A 17,587-nucleotide genomic window follows, 5' to 3' on the forward strand; every position below is an offset into this window, starting at 1 on the left:
CATAAAACTTCTCCCTTAGTTAAGGTGGAATGATCATTTAGAAAGAAGCATTCTGACCAAAGCTGTGCACTTGTCAGCTGAGTTATCCTGGTCTTAAAGGCTTGAAAAATTATTTCACCAGCAGAAGATAATCTGTCAGAAGATTTCTATAATTCAGTATTTAACCTATTTTTTAAGTTACTATGACTTGAATTGCAGTAACTCCAACTGAGATGGGGCCCAGATGCCAGGCACTATACAAACACCTAATAAGAAACTGTGGCTGCTCTAAGTCACATACCTCCTGATCCTGCAAATGTTTAGGACTGTGTTTAACTTCACTACTGTCAGTATTAATGGAGTTGCTCAGAGAACTAAAGCTAAAGAGAAGAGACCAACAAGAGCCAGAGATTTAGAGAGTGAAGTGTTTAGGTGTCTAATTCCCAGCGGTCTCAAGATGTTAATGTGCATCTGGCCTTATACGACTTACTGACCTTAACAAATTTAAATAGACTCAAAATAAGTGCACACATTCACATCCTTGTCTTCCATACCACTGTGAAACTGTTTCCAAAATGTTATTTTTAAATGTCTCTGCATTAGTTTATATGTTCATTTTTAAACTGAACCACCGAAAATATCTGAATTGCACTTAGGTGCAATTTTCTTCAGTTTCTTTCAGGACAGTTTCTTGCAGTCATGTCCTGATGGCTGAGCCATTTTCTCATCCCTCCATGTTTTGAGATCCGCTGGTTACTTATCAAGTGAGTGAAATTCTGTTCTGTTCTACTGTGCTTATCACTGCCCAAAGGAAATACTTTTGTTGCACTGAGGCATCAGGCAGGAGAGAGGCTCTCCCATGTCACAGCCACTGCCCCTAGCAGTATTTCAAGGATCGCTGTTGATTAAGAGAGCAGAGACATTTTTTTCTGTTCTGTTCTCATTCCCCCCTCTCCCTTCTGGTGAGGCTGCAGGCTGAAGTTCCCCTGCTAGCCACATTCTACCCTGTTTGCTTCCTCTCTTCTCTCACTTTTTAAAATATAGAGTTTTCTTTCAAGTCCTCTACAGTTACAGTATTTTGGCCATCAAAGTCCCCTCCCAGCTATTTTCATTTACCTTGTGACTCTGACCCTTTGTAAGGCTGAAGATTTTCAGAGTAAACTGATCCCTGAGGTCCCCAAGGATGTTATTCTCATTTATTCACTCAGCCCTTTGAATGGAGCAGCCTGGGGTTGGCAGCAGTTCAGCAGCCCTGCTTTCAGGGAGCACACAGTCTTTTTTCTTTCAGGGGCCTTTCAAAATAAGGCCCAAGGTTTGCCGAGGAGCTTGAAGGTCTGTCAGCCATGCAGCAAGTTACAATTCACTCCCAGCCACCACTGAAAGCGAAGAGCAGAGAAGGGATGAGAGCAAGAAGCCCACAGTAAACGAAAAGGAGGATCCCTCAGGATGATGTCTTCCTTGCCAGTGTGGCAGACTCTGGGGTCATCCGTGTCTGCTGCTACCAGGCCCCCCACTAACCTGGCAAAGGCCCTGAGCCCCAGGACCAGGGCAGAGCCTGGCCCCTACAGGAACAGCTGTACAATGGACACCCCCTTTCTCCAGGTGCTCAGTGGGCTGAGGGAACACTTCCAGTGCCATCTGTGCATCCACTGGCAGTCATTACCTCTGACAGCTGGCCCTCCTTTTCGGGAGGGAAAAGGCCCCTTCTTCGCATTTTCATTGCACAGTGTTTGGGAATTGTCCCCTGGGACTGATAAGACAGAGACAGGTCTGTGAGTGTCCCAGAGGGAGGGAGGGAGGGAGGGAGGGCTATAGGAAAGGCCTCATGGTTATGTACCACTGTACCTGCCAACTGGTGTGTCACAAACGGCTAAAATTACCAGCCAGTCAATTATCTGATTAAAGAGAGCCTTTCATTTGAGAGAAAAGAAAAGAAAAGAAAAGAAAAGAAAAGAAAAGAAAAGAAAAGAAAAGAAAAGAAAAGAAAAGAAAAGAAAAGAAAAGAAAAGAAAAGAAAAGAAAAGAAAAGAAAAGAAAAGAAAAGAAAAGAAAAGAAAAGAAAAGAAAAGAAAAGAAAAGAAAAGAAAAGAAAAAGAAAAAGAAAAAGAAAAAGAAAAAGAAAAAGAAAAAGAAAAAGAAAAAGAAAAAGAAAAAGAAAAAGAAAAAGAAAAAGAAAAAGAAAAAGAAAAAGAAAAAGAAAAAGAAAAAGAAAAAGAAAAAGAGAAAGAGAGGAAGAAAAAGAGAAAGGAAAGAAAAAGAAAATCCTGGCTGAAAGCTATACTTCTGCTAGGTTACCAAACTTAGTAGACATTGTGTTCTTTGCTTTTTCACTCTTGGCAGTGATGAACAGCAGAGTTTAAAAAAAAATCAAGGAACTTGGGAAGAATAAATATTTTGCATTAATCAAACATTTTTCTACATCTCATTCCTCTAACACAACATGTTCTCATTTATCTCCCTTTTCACAAAAAGGCCTTATATTTTAAAAGAAAGAATGACTGCTCATTTTACATATTTCCATTTTAGTTCAACTGATTAAATAAGGAACCTTCTCCGGGAAAGTTATTCAGGTTTCATTAGTTTACAGTTGCCTTGGAATCCCTTTGAATTACAGCAAGCATAAATTAACATTCTGTCAGCTAACATCAGAAGTACCTCTTTAAGGCTCCTGGGCTCAACAACGGCTGCTAAGGTTTGGGAATAAATGTACGATGTGCCGGGGCTTCACCAGCTGGTTAATGACCTGCCGCAGTAGTTATAGGGCCCAAGACGAAGCTGAGGAAGATTAACTAATCTGGCCAGTCACTGGTGTGCTGGCTCTGAGTGCTGAGCAGTGTGGAGTGCGTGATTGTAAACTTTATTGTTTGACCTCTGCTGAATTAGGAGCTGGAGTTTTGGGGAGGGAGAGAGGGAGGGGGCTTAATGTTTTATTAATAACATTTCCAGCGTTTATCCTTTCCTGTTTGAGTAACTGAAAAGGTAATTTCCAAACATAGGAGTCAGCAAAACTGAGTTTCTTTCAAAAAATGCTGTGTTCTCTATGCACAAATCAAACAAATATGGTTCAAGCTGCAAATTATTCCTGCATTGCAACAGACGAAACTGGGGTCAAATGTAGTTGTTCTTTTTCATTCATGTCTGTTCACATGGTTCATCCTTCAATTGCCAATCACCGAGCTACAGATGAAACCCTCCACAGAGCGCTACCTCTGCAAGCCACTAGCTCCAAAACCCCTCAAAGTTCAATAAAATATGAAACTTTCCTTGTCTCACCCATCTCCATTGCATTTGATTTCCTATCCAGGCAATGTGAAAGAGAAACAGGAAGGGAGAGTGTTCATACAGGATTGGCATGGCTATGAAAAAAAATAGGTATGTTATTGTAGTTACAGTGCAGCTAAAATGAACTCCCTTTTAACACATCTTAAATCTTTTCACTTTCATGCAACTGTTTACTCTGCTGCCCAACCAAGGGCATAGCAACAGTATCTCTTAAGTATGAAATATTTTTATAATGAAACACTCATCTTCTGGATTTCTTCATATGAAGGGAAAAAAGTATCTCTGATGTTAAAAATATTTTCCTAGTTGGTTTCTGCTTTGGATAGAGGAAAAGACTTGGCAGAAAATATATTACCTTTTTGGTGTTATTCAAATTGTTACAAATTCTGTCTCCTGTCTTTCCCATGATACTGACCAGTACCAGCTTAGGTGGGCAACTGTGGAGTGATTCACCTAATGGAGAAATTTCCTCCAGTTCCAGAAGTTGGTTACATAGATGAAACTTCAAAGCATTTATAAAGCTTCCAAAGTTCCTTCATTAATATTTTCTATTTGAACTGAATGTTTCCATTAACTCTAGAAATCTCTTTTTTTTTTAAATCCTTCTAAACTATTTATGTTATGTTTCAAAATCTCCATGGATTTTAAAATAACTAAATTCACAGTGGAATGCCTCTAAGTCACATTCAGCTGCCTTCTCATGCTGAAAGGCTGAGTCTCAAATTTTTAAACCCTTTGGTGCCTGGTCACAGCTGTATCCAATAAAGATAAGTGTGATAAAAGGGAGTGGATTAGCTGGGGAGCATCATGAAGGAGGAACCTTGAGGAAGAGGGAATGAAAGAATCATGAAGAATAAGAAGGAGGATCCTGAGGAGAGAGAATCATTGCAGTGAGGTCAGTCTGGGTCTGCAGTTAGAGCCTGTTGTTGGAACCTGCAGTCACAGTCTAGCTAGGTAAAAGCCTGCAGTCAGAGTCTGCAAACTCTGTACTCATAGCTCAGCAGGAAATAACCAGCAGTCAGGGGCTGCAAGGGAAACCTACAGTAGGAGCTTGCTGCAGTCAGAATCAGTGAGTAGTTGGAGTCAGGACAGCTAAGCTGGAAAGAGGAATAAACCAGGACCCTTTTCATGCTGAGATAAACAAGAAGTCCATGTCTCAGCTCATTGCTATCCTCTAACAAGGCGGCTGCTGAAACATTGAAGAACCTGGGTTCTTCTATGTCCAGTCTCCGGCAGGCAAGATTCCTCTCCACCTTTAGTGTAATCTTCTCTTGTGAAAGGCTTGTCTATCTGCTGTATCTCCACTCTTTCTGTAAGAGAGGGGGTGTTTTGGTGTTATTTACACTATGCAAACTGAGTGGAGAAATGTGCTTAGTTCCCAAGACTTCCCTGCTTGACACTTCCAGCTGTTAGCCCAACTATTTTTCCACTCCAAATACAGATCTTGGTGTGGTTTATTCCTTATTGCTTTACTGTGCCTCTGGGCTGAGCCTCAGAGAGTACTTTGTTTGGCTAGCTATTGCCAAGATGCTTGAATGACACTATGAAGAACAGCAACAGGAACTTGCCAGAACACTGTCCTGCGACCAGGTAAGTTTAGAAATTGCTACTAGTAGAAGCATAAGGTAAGGTATCAGTAGCCAGAGAGAATGAGAAGTTGCAGGGATTTATTCTTCCTTTTCCCACCCAGGATGAGTATTATAATTGGGATGAGATGCAACTCCAAAGGATGAGGGACAAAAGTGTTTATATGGATGCAAGTAATGCATCTCATCTTTTTTAACTTGGGAAGGGAAGCACCACACATCTGATTTTCACAGCTTTCCCTGTGTTAAGATACGACTGTCAGAGACAGGCCATTCCATACTAGTTTGACCAAAACTATAAGGTTGTCTTGTTACTGCGTGGACACAGGCTTTTCAAATCCCAACAACAGAACTTGGGAGGGATTACCATATTGTGCAGCAAGAAGAGCAAGTTGCAGGAGTTTAGAATCTTGGGCATTTAAAGGGAAGGTCAAGAACTGTTTGCAAGGTGCAAGAAAAAAAAACAAAAAACAAAGCGAAGACAATTTAAGATCATAGCCACACTTTGGGAAAAGGAAAGGTTTTCTGTTACTGGGTAGAAAAAGGGAAATCTAGGGGACTCAGAAAAAGCATGTGAGCCCTTAAAAGAGGAACCAGAACAAACTCAGGGAGTGAAGAAAGCGGCATGTGTTGGAGATGAGGGGCAGGAGCAGAGTTACCTAGGTGTGAGAGTCAGAGATGTGCTATGGGCAGGGGCAGCTCTAGGTTAGATGAAACTGGGGGGATACAAGCAAGGCAATGAGCAGCACCTACACATCCTTCCCACCTGTTACACACATAGCTAGAGAGAGAGGGAGAGGGTAATGGCACCTGGGTGCTCAGAGTCACATGTTTATCTAAAAAGTGGAAAAAGGGGTTGAGACAGCAATAAGATACCCTTCCTTTCCCTGTTATAGCTACACTGAGCTCTGCTCCTCTTCTGCCTCCTTTTGATTTTAATCCAATCTGCCCCTTTAAAAACTCACTGAGTCCTATCTGAACTGGCTGTGGGAAACTGAGATATCATAGAAACCCCTCAGTGCCAATTTATTAATGTTACTGAGACTTGTCTACACTCAGAATAGATATATTGCTACAAGGGAGGCCTTCATGCAGCCAGAATCAGTACTCATGGCTCTGCTGAGATGTAATCTACTGCTAAAAGCACTCCTTAAACAAATATTTGCATTGTAGGGCAGGTCCCCCCTGCCGGCCACCACAGCAGTCCAAAAAGCAGCACTTTCAATCCAGATACCCAGGGGCAGATCTGGAAAATTATCAGCTACTTGGCAGTACTTAGTCATGGTTTTCTAAAGGCAAACATAGCCTCACTTGTGATGCAATGTGGTTGAAGGGTGGTGTGCCCATCCATGTCACCATAGTATGCCCAGCCAGCTCCCACTGCCCAACTGGTGCAGCACAGAGAGTGCCAGCACCAAAGGGTGTCAGGCACAGGGGTGGGGCCATGGTGCTGGAGGTAATTTCACAGCCTACCAAGGTGTCTTGGCTCTTTCAGCTATGACAGGACTTCTGAAGAAGCCCAGGATGAGGAGAAAGTTGGCTGTGTATCATTTTGTCCCTCTCAGGGATGAACAGGTGGACAAATAATTATCTCAGGCACAAAGTGACTACCCAGGAGTTTTGTTTTACAAATGAAAACTACTTTAAACTTCCCCACAAGTCCCTCACATATTGGAACCATGAGTTAGTGGCAAATGCAAAACTGAAGCTCACTGGGGTAAAAAACACGTCCCAGTAGTGGTCAGAAAGATTACGAAAATTAAAGAGTCTTGTGCATGAAAACATATTGTCAGTTTTTCAAAGATCCCATGAAAAAGAGCAGGACTTTATTAAAACTGGTTCTTTATAGCAAAACAGCTGATCCTCTGATCATTTCTCTTTATGATTCCCTGAGTTAAGCAGAGATTGCAAGTCTACTGCAGAGATCAACCTCTATTCTGGAGATGGACGCTCATGTTCACAAACTGGTTTAGGATCAGGGCCTCTTTCTTAAGTTGTCTCAGTTCTCTCACACAGTGAAACTTCTGCAGTTTCATTCCAAGCACTTTGATGTTTCCTCACTGATCTCTTGAATTTAGGACTAAAAGGGATGATAGATGTCTGCTCAATTTCTTGACTATGGACAACCTGAAAATTTTACTGCCTACACCTGACTTGAACTCGTTAAATGAATATGACTATTATACATCTTCCAGAAAAAAAAAATCTATCCTTAATCTGAAGTTGGCAAGACAACAAACTCTTCCTTCCCTTAATAGCTGCTTTCAGTGGTCAATCCCCACCTTCCTTAAAAATCCCTTCTTGGTCCTACCTTCTCTTACTTTAAAACATTTAAGCCTCTTATCCTATCACAAGAGGCACTGCTACTGTTATTTTTTATAACCCTACAATGTCATTATCTGTTTCTCAGCCCTAGGTGTGCTTGGATGGGTACAGACACACAGGCAGTATGAGGCTTGTAAGTCGAAATATGTCTTTCTTCAGGCAAACTGCCGTAATTGGAAATAGCTGACAAATCCCTCTTTGGTCTGAAATAGAGGCAGCAAGCTTTAAAATTAAATGCAAGTTGAGAACAATTATCCAGAGCACAGGAGGAGTTCAAAAGTGCTTATGCATGTGGGAAGGGCACTTTTTCATATGGTTTATTTTCTTTTAAATATGGGAAAAATATGGAGCAAAGTAGAGTTATGTTACTGCAGCCCTCCCCAGCAGCCGTGCAAAGCTGGAGAGCAGGAAAGCTTTCCTCTCTACCTTCGGCAAGCCCGCAGCCAGCTGTGCAGCTGGGATTTGTCACAACGTCAAACAAAACGCAACCACATGCCTTTCAAACGCATTCTATGGGGACCTGCAGCTCTCGGTGCCACAGCCACATCCATGCAGGGTGGTTTGCAGGGGAAATAGCTGGCAGGCTTTGTCTAGGGCACACTGCTGGGGACGCCGTGCTGCTACAGGCATCTCTCGCGCAGCACGCTAGTATAGGGTTACTGTTAATGTGCTTATTCTGTCTCTGTTTCTCCTACAGCAGCCTCAGGATCATGGCCAAAGCAATAGGGACAACATAGACAGGGAGAATTTGGGAGGGCTTGATGGGCAGAAGGGCAATGGGTTCAGCATGGGAAAAGTCTTTCAGAAGTGCTCTTGAAAATCTTGTCCATCATAGCTAATGCTGCAAATTATGTGCTCATGAGGAGCTTGCCACATGCATTTAAGTCCACTGTACTCAGTTATTTTCAGTCAAAAACATATTTAAGGTTGCTTTCACAGTAGCCGGTACCACAGGAAAGATATTGATCATTATGATCTTATGTATCTTAGGTAAAATATTTTATGTGAAGTAAGGTAAAATCAATACCAATAATCAAACATTCACACCAATAATATATAAAATGTAGCCCTGGTTTGTGCATGAGATGTTTTGGTCTTCTGAAATTCCTTTCCCAGGGAATTTTCTGCAAACAAGAGACATGTTTTTGTAACTGTACTATGTTTACATTCTTTCCCCAGGAGGGACTTCTTGATGTCCCTCTGGTCTGACCAATGTGATTGAAGAGGTTTGTCTTTGTTTCACCAATCGAATTGGTCTGTGTAGAATAGTATAAAAAGGGAGACACATCCCAAAAGCAAAGGAGTAATTTTCAACCTTCTGAAGTCAGTCTTGTGTCATTGTGGTGTACAACAGCATCGATAAACAGCACTTTTTTGGTCTTTATTCAGTAGAAAAAGCAAAAGACAAATTAACATGCTGATAAAAATAAGACACTGTTAGCAGGTCTGCTTTCCCAATGAAATCAGAACTGAGAAGCTTTAATTCTCTGAGATACTTATTTGTTGTTGTTTCTTATTTTATTTTTATTTTATTACCCTCCTCCAGCTGTCAGAACTCATATTAGGCTTAGAGAGAGTCAAGTGTAACTAAAGGCACTGCCAGAATTATCTCTGTTGGTCTCACTGTCAGTATGACACTTTTCACTAGATTTTTATCTGACTCAACCTGTGGAACAGATAAAGGCAATCTCTAGCACTGAAGTTCTCTGACAGGAAGTATCAAACTGCTGTCTTGTTTTCAGAAGATGCTAATAGAAACTGCAGATAAACAAAAGAGAAATATTGTCCTGTTAATTTATCCTAACAGAATCCAGTTAATTTTCCTCATAGATGGATTTTTGTTTTGTATGAAGGAGACCAAAGATTTGTGTACTGCAAACAGACTTCTGATAGGATTTTAACCTGCTGTGACTGAAGATACTGAGAGGGCATATAATCCAAGGTAGCTTTTTTGTTACAGCAGAAAACATAGCTGGAAATGGCAAGTGATCTTCTTATTGTGCAAAAGTGACTTGACCAGCCACATAAAAACTTGGGAAAACAATAATAGCAAGTAACTCTCTCCCTTGGTTTTTTTCATAGTTTTTCATTGTATTAACCTAGATCACACAGACAATCTCAATTCCAGTATAGCTTCACAAAAGTTTCATTAGCAGGCCAAGGCAAGATAGATCTGCTGTCTGTCATAACCTCTGATAGTCTCCAAAAAATAATCTTCAAACTTTGCTTCAGTGCCAGAGAAGCTGCATGCAAAATTTCCACTTTGTTAACATTTGTCTTCTGCGGATTAATATCAGAAGCAAGCTGGATTCAAGAGCTGACCTATTTCTCCCTTTCTTGACTATTAGGGAAACCAAAGTCTGAACTTAAGATCTGTTCCCTTGACTGAATCAAGGCCACTGAACAATATCTGCTTGGGAAGCTTGGATAAGGATGAAGACTGTGGCTCAGACTCTTTCCCCAAAAAACTGACTGCTAAGCAATTGTGAAAAAATCTCCTTTTTCTCTTATCTATTCCAGCAAAATACACTTTAACAATCAAAAGTGAAGTTTTATAACTATACATTGATGAAAGTCTTACTCCTATAAACAAATCAGGGAATATAATCAACATTGTTTTATTTTATAATGGATATATACATTCTAATACCTTTGGATGAGACATTAATCTCCTGAAAAATAAGAATGTTGTTCTCTAATTCTAGCTTGTACTTCTTATTACCAAGGTTTTTTCTGCCTTTGAGAGAATGAAATCAGTCATCATAAAGTTGTGTCCTTAAATGCCCCTTACTTTACACTTCAAGGAGATGCAATGATTCCTGTTAGAGCTTTGCAGTGTAAAGCAGCCAAGATACTGCAATGTCCCAAACCTTAATGCACCTGTGTCAGGAGGGTGCCTAGAAATTTCCAGGCGCTAGAGAGCTGCTGGTTCCCCCTTCATAGTTTCTTAATCTTTGAACATTTTGCTTCTAAAATCAGTAAGAAGAACAGGTGATGCCAGCCATGGCTCTAAACCAGATATGATTATGGCTTGCTAAGATGTATGGTGTGCAAAGTTTTAGAACAGTGTTTTGAAAGCATTATTAGAAGAGGAGGAAGGTAGAATCCAGGAACATATAAAAACACAATAAGTAAGAGAACCACTCTCAAGCAGGTAAAAAAATGGCCCAGTCCTCTGCAAATGCACTCCTTAGTAAGCAAGGCTGGATCACTCCTCTGTGTAGGAAGGGAGCATGAAAGCAGCTATTTTTAATTGTTCCACTGTTAATAACAGAGGGAGGAAAGATGTGACTAAAATCCTCCCAAATCCATAAGCTGCCTGGAGTGGCTAAGGGGGAATCATGACTGTCAAACACAGCCCTAGATGGGTAGGGAAAAATCTGTGTTAGTTCCTCACACACACGGGCACATGTACACACCAGGCTCCACCTCAGAGCCAGCCTGAGCACTGGTTTTTAGGATAATTAAAAAATTTTAATATAACATTTTAGTATAGATAAATTTGGTCATTTACTTTGGAAAAGAAAATAATTTGGAATAAAAAAAGAAATGCCAGCACTAAATATGAAGTACTGGCAATACAGTGACACTTACCTTTGATAACCAGCCAAAGGACTGACAGAGAGCTAGCTATGCTGCTTGGTAGAAGAAGTCTCCTGCTATTCAACAGAGGTGAGTGACTGACTGAAAATTTGTCTGTCTGAACTCCTAAATAAAACACTGCTGAAAAAGGGAGGAGAGTGAGAAAGGACAATATTTTGCTCCTAATTAAATTGATTTTTAGGAGATCTCTGCTAAACTGGAAATACCTCCATAACAGTTTAGATCTTTTGAACAGAAACTGGGCATTTGAAAAAAAAAGGCAATGCTTTGGCACCATGCATAAACATGCCTTTTTTGCTTAGTTCCATAGAAATCAAGGGAGTAGCATCGATAGTGAAGCATATTCGGAAAGTCTATAGGTGAAATTGGTATCCCAAAGGAAAAAAATGGGTGCCCTTGTCTTCAAGGGCACTATGAACATCTCAGAGTTGATTTCTGCCCTGCACTGAGGAATGGAAAATTTAGGATTAACTGGATTTCCCTGATGCCTATAGGCACAAATGTGGTGGAACTCTCCATAACCAAGCAGAACTGCTCTAAAAATCAGCACATTTCCAAACACTGGTACCATGAAGCTGGATACCAAATAAATTATTTGAATAAAGCCTTTTAGTCAACTCACATTAATAGCAGCAGAGTGACTGAAACACCCTTTTCTGGTTTATTGCTAACAAAAGGAGACCCTACCCGAGACAGCAGCATCTCCACAGCTGTTGTGAGATGATCTGTTCAGGTGGGTTCCATTATGTGAGCCATATTTGTTACACATCTGTCACAAATGATACCAACTCCAGTATTTGCATTCAGTGCATCCCAGAAAGCCCAAGGAATCATTTTGGAGGCAGCTGCCAAGGCAAGCACAGCACGACTCACCTGGTAGTAGGCTGGGGCACTCTCCTCTCTGCTTCGTCTGACCAGCCTATGCTCACCAGGTTTCCCCTCTTTTCCATCTCCTCTGCCCCTCTCACAGTGTTAGTGTGACACAAGAGGAGTATTTTAAAAAGTCAGCATTGAGTGGCAGATTTTATTTTGATGCTTTACTCCAGGCATCATGTCTATAATACAGCAGGAAAGAGATTTAAATTTGTTTTTTTGACTAGGTCTCACTGGCAGACTTGTTAGGAGCACAGGCCAGTAGAATTGTTGCTTGTGCTGTGAAGAGGTCAGTCAGGTAGACAGTAAATATAGCTTGTTTTATATTGGCCCCAAATGAAACAGTGGCTCCATTTTGATGATATGGATGTAAAATATCTTCTGTATTGCACATTTGATTTGTAAATGTAGTGAATGAAAAAAAATGTAAGCTCAATACTAAAATTAATCAAGTTATTTTATTTGGACAGAGTTAAATTCAGTGTGGAAATACTTCCCATACTACAGTAAAATACAAAAGTAGTTTTTATATAGCAACATACCTTTTATATGTATGGACATATATGCACAAACACATCCAAAGGATCTACACTGGACAACTTAGTATACAAAATCTACTTTCTAACATGGATCTCTCTTCTTGCCAATTAAAATGGGAAATCTTCTTTTGAAGTGTATTCATTTACATCCCAAGTTACTAAGCTACAGAACAGAAAGGTACTGTTATGCATCTCTTGTTTTTAGAGGCCACACCTCTGCATTCAAGGACACCAGCTCATATTGGCTCAGTTGTTACCTTTGAGAGCAAGTCTTTTACTGAAGCTCTTGAAATTCTAGTCAAGTAGTAAGAATTTTGGTATGAAAAGAAAAAAGAAGATAAATTTTATTCACAGTCTGTATTGTATATTGACTATAACCTCATTTTATCATTTCAAAATGCAACAGTAGAAAAACAGAAGTCTCTTTTGCTATTTTTTTTTCTATAGGCTGGCACTCTGGTTCTTCCATACTGGTCCTACTTTTATTCATTTCCCTCAAGCATTTCTGTAATGGTCACTCCTATGGAATGGTTCACCCAGTGGACTGTAGCTTTAACTCCTGCTACCTCTTCTGAGGGGAACCAGAAGTGCACTTCTACCCTATTTGCATCTCTATTAGCCAGCCCTATAGGAGAAAAACATGAGATACCTGTGGTTTTAAAAGTAAAGCTCAGCTATGTCCTTATAGGATGCTTATGCTGTCCTATAGGTTTTAGTGTCTTCATCATTCAGAGCCACAACAATCTATAGGGCTCTTCCAGGTTTCGCCCACAACATACTGGAAATACGTCTGCATAAGTGAGGATTAGTAGAACTTGCTCTGACACGGTGGCACCAATGTAATCTAGAATCTATAGCATGGTAGTGTGTGACTCACTTTAATTTTGCTGCTTTCAGTGAGACAGCCATACGATTTGTAGGTCAGAGGTAGCTTATTTGCCAGTTCAGAGGGAGGCCATGGCAGTCTGGCCCTCTACAATAAAATAATAGATTTTTGTAATTATTGATTATTGATAATATTAGATTTTTTGTGATTATTGTTATTATTAGATCCCTGGGTACCTTGTAACAGAGCTTCTGGATCTGTGCTCCACACACCACTTATGGCTGCCAAATATCTGCAAGGGTGATGGCCACAGCACTGTGTCTCAAGGTGCTGCTTTAATTCTGTGTTTCCAGCTGCTAAACAGCAGGAGAAGACTGATAAATGCGGATGAGATTTCTTTGTGCTCTATTTTCACTTGCTTTACTTGCTAAAGAAGCAGTAGGTGATGAAAAGGACAGGATGAAAAGTGATGTGTATGGCTGTGAAAGAGAGAGAAAAATACAGCTGGGCATCTCTAATGAGGTGCAGTCCAGTTTATAAAAAAAACATAAAAAATTGTTGGGCTGAGCGCCCTAGAGCAACACAGACTCAGATTCTTTGCAAACAGGAACTAATTGCTAAAAGCTCTCCAGAGGACTTTTTTTCATTCCTTTCAGTTAGCATTGGCAAAGGTTTAGAAATTTCATCAAGAGGAATGATTTCTTATAAGTCCTTCTTTCTTAAATCTTTTTTTTCCCTCTTTACTGATGTGAGGATTGGCACCAATTTAAGCAATTTCTTTCATCTCTGAACATGGACTTCCTTAAATTGGTTTAACAATTTAATCCATTTAGCTGAAGTCCATTCCAGTCAAATCCATTCAAGAATTGCATGGAACAGACCCTCAGTGTTTTACCCAAACCACTGCTCCATTTTAGCAACTTCAGTCAGCAAGCTCATGTTGCACCTTTTTTTGGTAACACACCCTGACACACTCAGCTGACTCCACAACTTAGGGGGTATTTTGAGCTGGTTTCCAGTGAGAGAAAACTTAGTGTCTTGGAGATTGACTGTGGCTCTACAGGTATGCTGACTTTATTTATTCCTTCATGAAAGCTGTTAAAATAGAGGCAATCATATTTGGCCTCCACAAAATCTCTGTAGCATGGGGCCTACACATCACAGCACTATTCCAAAAAGTCATCTTGCTTCAGAGTTGTCTGTAAATACCAACAATATTGCAGGATTTTTTTGAGGTTTTTTTTTCCCAATGAATTGTTCAAGTAGTAGCAAAGATGACTGCCAGCCTGGTATTTTGCCTCTGTTATAAGGAAAGTAAGAGAAGGGAATTTATAGGTCTGCTCACATTTTGCCCAGTTGGGCAGCAGCACTCTGTGAGCTTTGCAGTGTGCTGAGGCATGTGGGAAAGCCCATTGTCACTGACACAACATGGGACCAGGCTGACCCTTTGGCTCCTCCCATCTGCCCCTTTCCAGCCTGAAGCCTGCAAATTACAGCCTGCTCTCCCACTGCAAAACACACATGCTCCCATCCCCCAAGTTTGTTATGTTATTTTTGTGCTCATGAAAACATTGAAAGTCAGGGTAAAAGGGACAAATAGTCCAGATTTGAAGATTTTCCATCTAGACCAAAAAAAAAAAAAAAAAAAAAAAAAAAAAAAAAAAAAAAAAGCTGCATAGCATATGTGTTTAGCATTAGCAGGAAAATAAATGTGCTGTTTTCAAATTTTTGCTTCAGGGTCAGCCAGCATCAGTCTACCATGTAACAGCTTTGAGGGGGGAAAAAAAGCTTCACTTAAGGATACATCTGCCAGAGTAAACAGTGCCTCAAACCAGGGAAATCTAAAGCACATGCCTTATTGTCAAGTTTGGTTTAACTTGTTTTACAAATCAAAACAGCAGCTCAGTTTTTAAACCTATTTTTAGAGTCCACTAGCGTTTTATCAAGTAGTATAAAGACCTACATTACTGTTTCAGTACTTTTATTTTAAATCAAATATGATGTACCAATTTCTTTTCCATGAATTAATGTCTTATCCTATTCTTATGTGCAGCTCTTCCTACCTCTTCATCCTTTCTCATAAATCAAAGAATCAGATTCCCCAGTTTAACTGTCCTGATACACCCTATGCTTTGTGGGCAATCTTTCTGTAGCCACTGAGTCTTCTCGTGAAATATGTTAGTATTCCCTATAGGGCAAGAGCAACTGATCCTCAGTCCATGCTGGAAAAACACAAAATTTTTGTGAATTTGTGTGAATAGGTTTGTGCTCAGAACTGACTTCTCCTTAAGAAGCAAAGCACATACCAAATGAGAAACCTCCTGCACTTAGGGAATGTGCAGACAATTCTTCTGATTAATGTGGGAGTATTTGCATGCATATCTGAGGGAAGAATTTGGCTCTTCACTGTTAAAATAAAACACTGAAGAGTATTTAAGGAGCAAAACCAAGCCTGGAATGTTTTGAAGACATTTCCAAGAACCTCTAAGAAAGGAAAAAGTTTTTGCCAAACACAGACAAACCTCATCAAACCCTATAGCTTCCTTTCAACTTTTATTGTTTCTGTTCCCCCACAAACCCAGCCTCAGCAGGTAATTCTGCTTGCTTGTCTGGGGCTGAAGTTCCATGATTATTTTATTCCAGTCAGAGCCGTGTTGAAAGGGGGTGGGTGGGGTGGTTCCTTTCCCCGTTTTCATCTACCCAAAGCTACTTGTGCCCTTGCAGCTGTGAGTAATTTGTTCAGTTCTGCAGGGAGCTGAACCAGGGAATGGACGCGGCTAAAAAACATCTTTCCCTCACTCTGTCCTCCATTGTGCCTTGCTCCTCCAGCACTGTTGTATGAGTAGTAATATGAGCACATGGAATAGATGTGGCTATGTGACCATATGAACAGAGAGAAGGAGCTGGCATTTTCCTCACAGCTCTCCTACACAACATTGGCTGAAGCAACTGTACAACTTTGGCCTAAATCTAAGGAGAATAGGCCAGTATCAGTCTAACTTAAGAACTGTTCTAACATGAGTGGTGTTTAAACACTCTGCAAGTCTTCGTTAAATATAAACAAAGTCATTATTTTTTAAAAAAATATATTTAAATATTCCATTTCTACATCTCAAGTGTCAACCACGCACACTGATGCATGATAAATATGGGGAAACTTAAGTGGAAAAAGATTCCTCTTTATTGGTGTATGTGATGTTGGATCAGTTACACACAATAGGGCTTAGAATATCTATTGGGAAAGACCAATTTAAAGTTAAATTTTCTCTTTTTTTAGTGTAAATTTTTGCATTTGTTCATTTTATATGAGTAAAATACACATATGTCATGGTGGAGCACTGAGAAAGCATTGAATGCCATCATAGTGATAATAATTCAGTTTTTAAAAACCTCTAACTATCAAGTATTTATTATAAAATATTACCCAAAGCAAGGAAATATAGGAGATGGCCCATTATATATGAAAATCTATTAAAACTGAAGCCAGCTCTCTAGAAAATCCAAAGAATTGACGTAAGTTCAGAAGGTAAGGAGATTAAAGTCATGCTTAATGGCCAAATGCTGAACTCCATTCAAACCTGTGAGCCATTTCTAACTCCAGAAGGACTGGCTGTGTGTGCTCACCATCACCATTGTGTGTCCAACAGATCCCACATCTTTCAATAAAACTGCATCAGATTCAGGTATTCAGGTGTGAAACTGGAGTGAGATCAAATTTTGGCTTCAGCCAGTATGTTAGCTGGAGTGATAGTAGAGTGCAGTTGGATACAAGGAATAAAGGAAGTAAAGCACATCTAATTCCTGCCCAACATCAGCCAGACTGCTCTGTGATGGGAAGAAATGTAACTTTTCAAGAATATTGATGTTTGAAGGGTTTCTTCTCTCTTGTGCAGCAAGAAGCACTGATTCAGCTTCCTAGCATTCTTGTGAAAATTGCTTAAATAGCACATGCTGGAACTTCCTATGCAGAAACTCAGGAAGGTACATAACTCTCCAGGAGCACTCAAGAACAAGTAACCTCACCAGGAAAGGATTTAAACATGGACTTCTACACAGACATGATTCTACAGGAGAGAAAGGAGAGGTAGGGGACACAGTTAAACAGCAGTTTGGAAGGGGTGAATGCTCCATAGGAGAGGAGATCACCACCTCATGGGGCAGTGCTCCCGTGGCTGGCTGGTGAGGTCATCATCACAGCCTCTTCTTGCCCCTGTTGATGCCCCAGGCAAAGGCAGCGTTCTGTTCCGTGGCCACGGCCAGGAAAGGAAGCCTCACTCAGCTCTTCAGGACAGTTCCCCCCCGGCAACCTGCATGAAAATTGGGGCCAGGTCCTGCCCAAACAGCTCTGAGGTGGCCCAGCTCTCACTTCTTATCACCAGTGCTCAGCATTTGGGTGTGTTTGGATGCTCAGCCATGTCTCTTAACAGTCCTGGCTGTGCTTTGGCTCCCTGCAGAAGAATGGGTGACCCTGAACACTCACTGAGAATCTTCACAGCCAAAAAAGAAGGTCATCCCTCAACAGTTCCTTTTTTTCATGCTTTTCCATTTCTTCTATGTCTTCCAGTTTGGATCTT

The 17,587-nt window shown here is 40.5% G+C and overlaps 1 long non-coding RNA gene across 1 annotated transcript; it reads left to right on the forward strand.

Moving 5' to 3' along the window:
* The first annotated feature begins 4,081 nt into the window (after nt 1-4,081).
* LOC136287732 (uncharacterized) lies at nt 4,082-9,686 on the forward strand. The gene is made up of 3 exons (XR_010720285.1): nt 4,082-4,156; nt 4,778-4,851; nt 9,521-9,686. It is a non-coding gene; the product is annotated as an uncharacterized lncRNA (long non-coding RNA).
* Nucleotides 9,687-17,587: the final 7,901 nt, after the last annotated feature.

The sequence above is a fragment of the Chamaea fasciata genome, unplaced genomic scaffold, assembly GCF_029207755.1.
Source record: "Chamaea fasciata isolate MVZ Bird 193981 ecotype frontalis unplaced genomic scaffold, bChaFas1.0.hap1 SCAF_3, whole genome shotgun sequence".
NCBI lineage: Eukaryota > Metazoa > Chordata > Aves > Passeriformes > Sylviidae > Chamaea > Chamaea fasciata.